We start from the raw sequence: 11,722 nt of genomic DNA on the forward strand, positions 1-11,722 counted from the left end.
GAACTCTCGACGCTGTAAGCGACGGAGTGCCAGTCAGTTGTTAGAAATATGGAGGTGCAATGGCCCAGTTGTTAGGGCAGCGGACTCGCGGTCATAGGATCACGGTTTCGATTCCTAGACCGGGCGTTGTGAGTGTTTATTGAGCGAAAAGACTTAAATCTCCACGAGGCTCCGGCAGGGGATGGTGGCGAACCCTGCTGTACTCTTCCACCACAACTTTCTCTCACTCTTACTTCCTGTTTCTGTTGTGCCTGTAATTCAAAGGGTCAGCCTTGTCACGCTGAATATCCCCGAGAACTATGTTAAGGGTACACGTGTCTGTGGAGTGCTCAGCCACTTGCACGTTAATTTCACGAGCAGGCTGTTCCGTTGATCAGATCAACTGGAACTCTCGACGCTGTAAGCGACGGAGTGCCAGTCAGTTGTTAGAAATATAATCTCAAAAAAGTCTCTTGATGGTTTCTTGAAAAAAGAAAACTATTTTTTTTGTACTTGCTTCCCAACCAGATTGTCTTTGGTTCAGTCCCACTGCATGGCACCTTGGATGAGTGTCTTTTACAGGTCAACAAAAGCCTTGTGAGTGGATTTGATAGGCAGAAACTCGAAGAAACCTAAGATGTGTATGTGAGAGTGTGTGACTATATATATGGAGAAAGACCCCCTTTGTTCATGAATGACCATGGGATTGAACCAGGAAAGTTCCCCTCCAAGGTACAAGTCCAGATAAGATTGTTTGTGGAAGACCAGCAATAGCCCATGCTTACCAGCCTCCCCTCTCCACACCACTGATGTTATTCAAGGGAAAGGCAAAGGCACCATTGAGGCTGCAACTCATTTCTACAGCTGAGTGAACTGGAACGGCTTAAAATAAAGCATCTTGCTCAAGAACACCACACATATCCCTTGTCTGGGAATCAAACGCACTACCTCATGATTGTGAGCCCAACTCTCTAATCACTGATCCATGTTCCTTCACACAAAGTAGACATGTTGGCAACTGTGGGAGATGTATGTATGTATATGTATACACACACTTGGATGTACCATATCTTGGCATTATGTAATGGTTGTAAACTAGGGTTTCCATCATACAAGTGTATTGTTCATTTTCAACCTTCCATGTTCATAGGACCATATTACCTTGCTTGGAAACAGGTGACGGTTGGAGACAGGAAGAGCATCTAGTCAGAAAAGTCTGCTTCAATGAGTTCCTTCTGACCCATGTAAGCATGGAAAAGTGGGCGTTAAAACAATGATGATGATTCACTTATTGGTAATGTTCTTGAACTGCAAAAATTAATACCAAGTTATTCCGATACTGGTCTTTTGACATTTGCTGTCACCCTACCTGAAAAGTGCCCCTGATTCTTTGATAGAAATTCTCTGTTTAAAAGTAAACAAAACTTTTATCTAAATTCCAAGCTAATTTATGTTCCTCACCTTTATAGCGATAAATTATTTTAAAAGATTCTTTATTGTTTTTAAAATTGTGATATAGGGCACAGGCATGGCTGTGTGGTAAGAAGTTTACTTCCCAAGTACATGGTTCTGGGTTCAATCCCACTGAATGGCGCTTGGGCAAGTGTTTCTATTATAGCCATTGGCCAACCAAAGCCTTGTGAATGGATTTGGTTGATGGAAACTGAAAGAATCCCATTGTGCTTTTATGTAGGTAACTGTCTGTGTTTGTCTCCCATTACTGCTTGACCAGTGCTGGTGTGTTCATGTCCCCCATAGCAGTTCAGCAAAAGAGATCAATAAAATAAGTACTAAGCTTTACAAGTCCAGGGGTCAATTTGTTCAACTAAAAAAAAACCATGGCAACAGTCAAATGGCTGAAGCAAGTGAAAGATAAAAGATAAAAACTATTTCAACAGAACTATGGTGACAAAGATGTTTGCACTGTTTTGTAATCTGATAATCGTTCAATGAACTAGATGAAAACAAAGGGCTTTTGACAGCTATGCAAGATTTGTACAGAGGTGCTGTCAGCAAAGTAAGAGTTAAGAGGAGTTCAGCGATAATTTAGTAAGTTAAATGTCCATGAGGGCTTACCCACTCCTGTTTATTATATTTCTTCAGATCATAAGCAAGAAATTCAAGACTGCTTATCTGTGAGAATCCCTGAAGGAGAGAGTGCCGAAAAGTTTGTTGCTTTGGATAAAAAGAAAATACAGGATAATCAGTTAATTATGTTTTTATTCAACATATTCTCCTCTCAGATTCACATACTTATCACAGCAGTCCTTTAGGTTTTCTAAGCCCTGTAAAAGTAATTGGAACGTTGGGCCTCCAGCCAAGCCTTTCACAATACCCTTAAAACCAGGAACTTTTTAGCACCCCTCATATATAATAATAATAATAATGAAAATTATTGTATACAGTGCTCAGGTGCACTACAACTTGTCAAAAGTGCATATAAAGCATATGCAGTAATGTACAAATTTCTGGAAAGTGAACTGTGTATGAGTCAGATACATGCTTGCGTGTGTATGGAGGGGAGAAAATCAGGTGTAGTGTTGGAGAATCTCAGGAAGCATGGAAGTTTTGAAGGATGCAGTGCTCCAACAACTAACAACTGATGCCGGCAGTCTGACAAACAAATTCTCACAGCCAGATCAGTCAACTACAGCTAAATTCCCTTCCTATTGCCAACCCTTACTTATTTCCCCATAGAAGATTGGGAATAAATGACATTGTATATATGTATGGTGACACTTATATACAGTTACCGCATGATGTCAAGGTAAGGAGACACACATGAATGTGTATGTGTGTGTACACACATACTTGCATACAATGGACTCCTTTCAGCTACTGTCAACCAAATACATTCAAGGCTTTAGTCAGCCTGGGGCTACAGTAGCAGATACTAACCTTGGTATCATGCAATGGGACTGAACCCAGAACCATGTGGTTGGGAAGCGAACTTCTTAACCACACAGTCATACCTACACCTTTGTTGTATTTAATAGAAAAAGATACATAATATCCTATCATATAGGAAATGATTCATAACTTTACACTGTGTACCCAATGTAAATTGGGTGCAGTGTTATCTCAAGCAAGCTCACAGGGAAGAACTATTGACGTAACTTGTTGAAGTAGCTACTAGTATGAAGTAGTTTTTATTCCAATTGTTCAGTAGGTTTTCTAGAACTTCACTTCCATTACTGAAGTTCTCTTATCAACAGCAGAAGTGAATGTTAGAAAAGCATGGAAGGATGTAGAAAAGATTTAGGGAATTATTGATTTTGTTGACAAAAAAAGGTTGCTTCAAGAGAAGGTAAGACTGTATGATGCCTCTATGCAATACTATCATGGTAGTAAGACAAGAGCACTGATTGGATATGTGAAGGCTGAAAAAAAAGAAGAAAGTGAGGCATCTATACTCCGATGTTGCGTGTTAGTGTGCATAAATGATGGAAGACAGTTGAGGGAAAAGAAAAAATAGGCATTAGAAAAACTAGTTGTAGTGTAAACTGCAGGAAAGTGTTACGGTAGGAATATAAAGTGTAATAAGGGTGACAGACAGGTGGTGATGGATCCTGAAGAAGTAATGAAGGAAAAAAACAAGGGGTTATGCTAGAACTGACTTGTTCAAAACAGGTCAGATGGAAAAAACATGTAAAATTGTGGCTGGAATAGCATTACATTTTATATGATCTTCATTAAAATTTGATTTCTAAATTAACACTTTTCCTTATCAATGTGTACAGAGAAAATATGGTAATAAATGGGTTTAAATGAAACCAACTATGAATGTATGAAAGGTGAAAGTTCCTCGTGAGATGCAACATATTTGTTACTCCTTAAACCATTTCACTTATGATTTTGCTGTCATTTTGAAAGTTATCAGTCATAATTTCTCTTTTAGACCACTCCTAAAATAAGAACTTTGTACTACGTACTTCAAGATAGGTAAGTCAAACCAAGAGTTATCTTTCTTGTTCTTAAAGCTCATCACAATAATTTGTGAGACTTGTTTTTAAGTTTTTGTTGACCAGCGAATTATTTTTTATGAAATATTTTTATGTTCAACAATTAGAGCATGGAAGATGCATACTAACCATTCAAGAAATACTCAGAAACTGTTAATTTTTCTTAAGCATTTATTATTCGGTACAAAAATATCGTGTCAGTAACCAGGTGTAAGTTAGTGCACCAAAACTTTTGACACCAAAAAACAAATGTTTAAGTGAAGTTAACAGTTTCTCTGTTTTTGAATGGCCAAAATGTACATCTCCAAAATATTTATTTCAAGATTACTTAAAACTAATATTAATGAAAACAAGACACCATCTTCTCCAATAATCTAAAGAAAATGCAGAGATCACATGCCTTCAAAACCATTATACTACATTTTGTATAGCTGAAATTGCAACGTCTGAATTACAACTGAGGTTGACTTTGACTTCCATTACTTCAGGTAGATGGAAATGTATCAGTCATATACTTCTAATTGTTTGAAATAATGAATTTTTTTCCTATAAACTTTCTAAGCCCTGTGCATCATTTTTACACCTGTTTTCCTTACTAGCATGGATTGGACAGATCTGTTACAAGAATAACCTTTTACTACTTCCTTCGTCACTTTCACATCCTAAGATCAATATTTTCACCACTTCCTCTTGGATTCGCCACCTAACAATGTTAAAAGTCATATTTGCTTTCCTGTGTATTGGGACTCAGTATTAAGAATCCTTGTGTCACCACCACCACCACCATTACCACCACTACTAGCGTCTTCATCATCATCCTCATCATCGTCGTCATTTTCATTTATCATCTGGCTTCTATGCTGGCATGGGTTGAGTAGTTATATCAAAATCTGAAAAGTTGCTGGACAGTGTCATGCTCCACTATCTATCTTGGCATGGTTTCTATGGTTGCATGCCCTTCCTAACACCAGTCACATTACAGAGTGTACTGAGAGCTTTTTTCAAGGTACCAGCTGATGTGAAGACCACCTTGTAACTTGCATGGCTATGGGATTAAAGTGGTTCATATAGCAGAAAGAGAATAGGAGAAAGAGTGGTTGGTGGTTCTAGACAGAATGGCAAGTATGATGAGAGGATGAGAGGAGCATGGAAAGGAACAGGATAGAAGGAAAGGATTATTGACAGGAGTCATGCAGTGTAATTATTTATAAAATGATAAACAATAGTTGATTTAATACACTAGTCATCAAAAACCTAATTAGTATGATGTATCTGTGATTTGAACCTGAGACCTGACACACTCATATTTTAATGGTCATAAGTGTGTGTGTGAATGATAATTTGCATAAATTAACCACATATAGAAGACTTTATTCAGTTGGTCACCACTCTCTCCTTACATGTTATGTATTTCTTCAAAAACACAGCATATGCATTTAATAATAAATGGTTTTGCGCAGCAGCTATAACTCCAAATGTGGAATGATTGTGAAGGCTACTGACAACATTTCATTTTGTATGTTTCTGCTGTATATCTTCTAAAATTAATATCATTGTTTTCTTCTACATTTTGGTTCAGATTTTTTTTCCAAGTATCCTATCACTAAGTTTTTATTGATTTTAGTCTCATCAAAAAAAAAAAAGAATTTTATTCCAAAATTCCTTCCCCATACTCACATAGGTTTCAACAAAAGAAAGATGACTTGATTTATGCCTGGTAGTAAGGAGGCTGCCTACAAGGAATGCATCCGTGAACACCACACTGGTTCCAACTTTGGCAAACTGCTTGGGTGGAGACACTCTTTCTACTAACAGAAGACACTTCTTGGGCCAAAGATGAAGTGAATGTGGCAAATATCATGCGCAGTTAAAGTAGAAGCATGACCTGGATGGTGTTTATCACTTAGCTGTCCAGTAGCTTTGTACTTCTGAATTACTTTGGCAACTGTGTTTACACTAATATGTATTCATTTGCTAATTAACTTGTATCCTAAACCATTCTTGTGCAAATTAAAAATAATTTTCTTCAAATCTTCAGACAATTCTTTTCCTTTTGGTGCCATTTTAATCACAAAGAAGATTTTCACCATGGTACACAAATCAGAATTTCTGCAGATGCAACGATCGGTACAAAAATGCTAGGAGAAATAATTCATTAGAAATGTAATTTATTAGAATATCTGAATTTAGTAAAAAAAGCGGATAAAATATTGAATATAGCAAATTTTGTTTAGGGCAGTGTTTCCCAAACCTTTCATGCCAAATTGCAATATCACCCACCTATCAGCCAAAAAATGCTCCATCACCCACCTGTGTAAAAAAAACCCTGATACAACAGCCCCAACACAAAATCCTTAGGCCCCTCCCGTATCATTTGACACATACACTATATCGTAGACTTGTTGGCCTGTTAGTGCCATTTGTACTAAATATGCGGTTGGTTACAAATCCCTTATTGTGGGTTTAGTTTTGCCATTAGTCTCAATAAAATTCTAACATTAACTCTATATTTTTCAGACAGAGTAACTTCTGGAAACTTTCACTTTCTTTTACACTGATTTTCATTTTCCCCAAATGAACCATTGATCAGAACTACTAATGCAAAAATAATTAATGATTGTATTATAAAGGAAAAGAATAAAACTTTTTAATGAGAACTATGTGTCTGGTGCGATGCAGCTAGTGCAGATACATTCGGTTTCAAACTTGTTAACTTTAGCTACAAGTCTTCTCGTTGTGTCACATCCAGTCCAATTTTTTTATGGGAAAGTTCTAACATGGTTAAAACCAGATTCAACCAGGTATGAGGTAGGGAAGGCAAGCAAAATAATTTCAGACGTTTCCACAGATTGGGGTATGAGTTCAATATACTTAGATGATACCACAAACCTTCTTTGCCATTATGGTGATATCGTATTGTGGCATCATTGTCATTTTGTAATTCTTCCAATTCCTACTGAACATCATCCTTGCAATTGACTGCATCGACCCCAAACAGATTGCTATACCAATTTGGAATATTCAGCGCAATAACATCTTGAAATCGCTCCACCATGTTATCAGGCAATGAGTTAAATCCTCATCAACTAATTCATCGTTCAAAGAATCAAGTTGTGGAAATTGATGCTTTGAAATGTTAGTCTTATACAACACCAATTTTGAAATGAAGGTATAAATGATTTACTATCAATGAGAGTTTTTCTGTTCCCTTGCAATAACTTATTCAAATCATTTAATTTTGTGAATGTATCACAAAGAAAAAAGATATCGCACCTTGCAGCCATCAATGAAGCGAATAGTGGAGTATCTTCAAAGAAAGATATGATTATATGAAACAGCTCAATAAAGTGTAAAACAGTTTCCTTTTGACAGCCACTACACTTTGGTATGGTATAAGAGTTTAGTATGGTCCTCATCATTTCTCAGAGTTGACGGAAAATTCGATAAGACAAGGGACTGGACTTCAATTTGTTCACAGTCTTGATAACTAACTGCAGTGCACCATTCAACCTACCATTCATGTTTTTTGCCACTAAATGCTGCCTGTGTGCCAAGCAATGAACAGTTAGTATCTGTGGGAAATTTCATGCTTTAGGAGAGAGGAAAAACCTCTGTATCTTCCTATCATCGAAGGGTCTCCAGCAGACGCACAGGCAAGAATATTACTGAGTGGGATATTATGTTCAAAAAGGAAAGACTTGAGAATGTGAAAAATAGTTGCACCCCTTGAATCAAGCAGCAATTTCTCTGTGAACAGCATTCCTCACAAGGTTGAAGGTCTTCGCTGAAATACCAAACATATACCATCATCAAACATTGATTGTCCACAAAAGTTGACTCATCCACTTGTATAGAAAATTCTGAACACAGGAGAATATTAATGAGCTGATGTTTGACATCATTGGCCATTTCATCGATGCTTCGAGAAATTGTGTTATTACTAAGAGGGATCTTCATTATGTTATCAGGTTATTCGTGCATAATTGTTGACAAAACCTCTTTGATAACTAGGCAAAGTAATGTTTCTCCAATTGTGTGAAACTTCCCAGACTTAGCAACAAGCAATGCAATGTTGAACAATGCAATCAACCCCTTGCCTGGCATGCGAACAATTCTGCCAGTTTACCTATAATAATAATGATGATAATTATGATTAACAACTGAAGTAGCATTATTACCAAAAGGTAATCTTTACATCCAAACTCTCAGCTTCAGTTTTAATAAAAAAGAAAAAAAACTGTATTCAGTATTCCTGTCTCATTTGTCCACCATGAAGTGATGTATGTATTTGTGTGTATGTAAAATGTTATCTCACCATATTTATCTTATATGAATAAGTGCTAAGGAGCCTCTGTGTTGTCGCTTGGCCTGCTAGAAATAGCAGCCAATTCTCCTTCACATCACATAACCATCTTAAAGGGTGAGGATATATATATATGTGTGTGTTGAATGCGATCTTAGATATACTATATCAGAAAATAGGAAAGGAACGGATGGTCGTAACTGATATACTTTTTTTCATTCTTTAGTCAATGGAAAAGGAACGGGTGCGAATTAATAATCCTTTCAACCATAGGCACAAAGCCTAAAATTTTGAGGGAGGAGCTAGTCGATTACACCGACCCAAGTGCTCAACTGGTATTTATTTTCATCGACCCCGAGAGGATGAAAAGCAAAGTCGACATCAGCAGAATTTGAACTTAGAGCTTAAAGACATACGATATGCCGTTAAACATTTTGTCCGGAGTGTTAAAGATTATGCCAGCTCAACAACAAACTATGAAAGACTGTCATATAAAAAAGAAAGGTGTTCATACAGAATAGCGTCGGAAATATCTAGTACAACAAAAACTGTAATCTTTTTCTGATGCGTATGCTTTAAACAGCGTAAACTAGAATTCAGCGAATAAATAAATGGCGGTGTTTGTTCCCGATACTTTCTGCAATTTTTCAGCTTTAACTTTCTTTTGAAATTTTTTCAGATTCATGTTTTAAACATCCGAGATAGTGATTCTTTAAAAATATCCGTAACATAAATCTGAAAAGAAAAATAATATTGGGAAAAATGTCAACATTGAAAAATTATGGAAAACAAGGAAGATGAATTCTTTTTTCTTCAGATTGTAATCTGATGCTTAAAATGTACACATCCGAAAACATTTCGGATTTTAGTACTCCAGATAATTTGCGCTTTATTCTTTTTGAAATGCCATGACCGAAGTGTTGAACACGCAGCTCACTCCTCGTTTTTTATTGTATTAATTCTTTTTTTTTTCTGATTCCGAATTTTCGACAAGAGATTCCAATTTTGCCCCCATTCCTTCCAAAACAACAAAAAAAAAAACAGCATTCCAAAATTTCAGTGGCTTCAACACCACATTGGATAATATACTCATGAGTGTTCTAAAAAGTCGGAATAGTCAAGGCTGGAGCGCGTTCGGTTATAGATTTGCTCGATTATTGTTGTGCGGAGCTAAACAATGACAACGGGGAGAGAACTTTTGCTAAGTCCTGTCCGCCTTTGTATGTTTAATTGCGCGAGTTATAGAAGAAAAAGACGAAAAGAGGAAGAGAGAAGGAGGTAATTTGGTATCACCTGTAATCCAATTCGCCAACCTCGCTGACCCCTGTGGAGCGACTGCCTCATCCCTATCCACCACATTCGTTTCCCACTTGTACCACAATAACCATCACCACCACCACTACACTGTGACTACATCACAACTAACTCGAGCCCCTGCAGGTCGACTTAAGCGTAACGTATTTTGAAAGAGAGAGAGAGAGGGGGTGGTGGAGATTTTCTCAACGTGTGTGTTAAGATTAGGAAAGGAAGCAGCTATACTAATCGCTGTGGTGTGCTACCATTGAAAGGTGATCTTGTTACGGAAGTTCTGCCTATACAACTCCAGTGTTCCTTCTGTTCTTGAATTCGGACTGGCTGCTTGTCAATAAAACGAATGAACCCAAACAGCTTGGGCCAGCCTGTCTGTCAGTCAGCCAGCCAGTGAGCCAATCAACCAACCAGCCAACCAACCAGCTAGCTAGCTACTAGCTAGCCTTCCTATAAAACACACTCACTCGCACCTGTGTTTGTTCATATGAAAGAGAGAAGCAAACATTCGGGATAATGTTGTGACCAAAATCGCTGTCAGCTGTCGCTGTGACGCCAAACAAGAATACGATGAACTGAGTGAAAGGAGAAAAGAGGAAGAAGCAATAGGAAAATAAATAAATAATTGTTTTCCTGCATGCATAGATTTGATTTATTATAAGTATTATTTCTTGAGACGTTATCATATACATGCATTTAATTTCTATGTGAACCTGTCTCTAATATTCCTTCATGCGTCACAGTTGTGACTATAAGAGGAAAAATATTATTATTAATTACGTTCTGAGTTCAAATTTCGCCGAGGTCGACTTTGCCTTTCATCCTTTAGAAGCCGATAAAATAAGTACCAGTTGAGTACGGAAGTCAATTTAATCGAATAGCTCCCCGCCACCACCACCTCCCTTGTAAAATTTCAGACCGTGTGTCTAAGCAGAAAGATTTATCACTATGATCATTATTATTATACACTGTCGTCTATGATACATTTTCCTCACACTGTGTATCCATATAGAGCATTCCCATTATACCTATGTAGTAAAACTCCAATCATTTCGCATTTATAATTTGTTCACTTGTCCGTCACTGTTGTGGTCGTAAAATAAATGTGCCGACTGAATCGTTAAAGCGTTGGTAAAAATGCCTCACGCTAATATTCGGGCCCTACATGTTCTGAGTTTAAATTCCGCCTATGTCAGCTTTGCCTTTCATCCTTTCAGGGTTGATAAAATGGTTTCGGCTAACCCATTCCCCTCTTAAATTAAAAGGAAATTGAGTCGGCAGAATCGTTGGAGCGTTGGACTTGCGGCATTTCTTTCGGTTCCATACTTTCGGAGTTCAAATCTTGTCAAGATTAACTTTGCCTTTCATCCCGACTGTCGTTAAAGTAATTCGAGTTCTGGGCTGATTGAATTGGCTAATCTCTTCCCTTACAATTTTTGTCCTTGCATATCAGGAACCGCTATTATCGTTGTAATAGTAATAGTAGTCACTCTCGCCGGCCAGGTACATGGGTAGTGGGCTTTTTTAAGGAAAGAATGATCTTTTATCTAATTTTTTTTTCAGTAATAAGACTGCGCCGACTTTAAAAAAAATTAGAAATCTTTACTACCTCTGACGGGACTCGAACCCGCAATCCCCGGCTTAGGAGGCCGGTGCCTTATCCATTGGGCCACAGAGGCTTCGCTCAAAAGCAGCATCTAGTGAAACGACTTCATTATACTACTAGAACATATTTTATCTGTTCTGGCTTAATTAGATGCTAATTAACAGTAACACTACGGTTGATTGAGTAGGAATGGTAGTATGGCAACAAAACCCATCCCTCTTTATATTATACCCATAGGAAAATTTGAAACTGGCACTGCTAGTTAACAAAATTACTCGTTATTTATAATATGATATTGCTGCTGTTTTAAAGCAGTATATTTCTTTCTCGCCTACATTACATATTTTCAGAGACATAACTACAGTTTGGTGCCCCACTCCAACCTTGTTTTCTAATAGCTTTCTTAAGAGTTCGGAGCTGTACTTGCCAGGCAAGTGATTTGCAAGGAAAACACGTTAGTCGTTCAAAAACACACAAAGGCTGTTAGCTTTGTTATTGGTTATATGGGGAGCAAAATTTTCGTTGCACAAACTGCTACCTGGTCGCTAACTAGGAGACATTGCA

The 11,722-nt window shown here is 37.5% G+C and overlaps 1 long non-coding RNA gene and 1 other non-coding gene across 2 annotated transcripts; both read right to left on the minus strand.

The window, feature by feature from the left end:
- Positions 1-8,441: 8,441 nt before the first annotated feature.
- Positions 8,442-9,970, minus strand: LOC128248382 (uncharacterized). The gene is made up of 2 exons (XR_008264621.1): positions 9,538-9,970; positions 8,442-8,979 (listed from the first exon to the last, which is right to left on the minus strand). It is a non-coding gene; the product is annotated as an uncharacterized LOC128248382 (long non-coding RNA).
- A 1,188-nt stretch (positions 9,971-11,158) lies between these two features.
- Positions 11,159-11,231, minus strand: Trnar-ccu (transfer RNA arginine (anticodon CCU)). Its single transcript has one exon. It is a non-coding gene; the product is annotated as a tRNA-Arg (tRNA).
- Positions 11,232-11,722: the final 491 nt, after the last annotated feature.

Source organism: Octopus bimaculoides, chromosome 7 (genome assembly GCF_001194135.2).
Source record: "Octopus bimaculoides isolate UCB-OBI-ISO-001 chromosome 7, ASM119413v2, whole genome shotgun sequence".
NCBI classification, from domain to species: domain Eukaryota; kingdom Metazoa; phylum Mollusca; class Cephalopoda; order Octopoda; family Octopodidae; genus Octopus; species Octopus bimaculoides.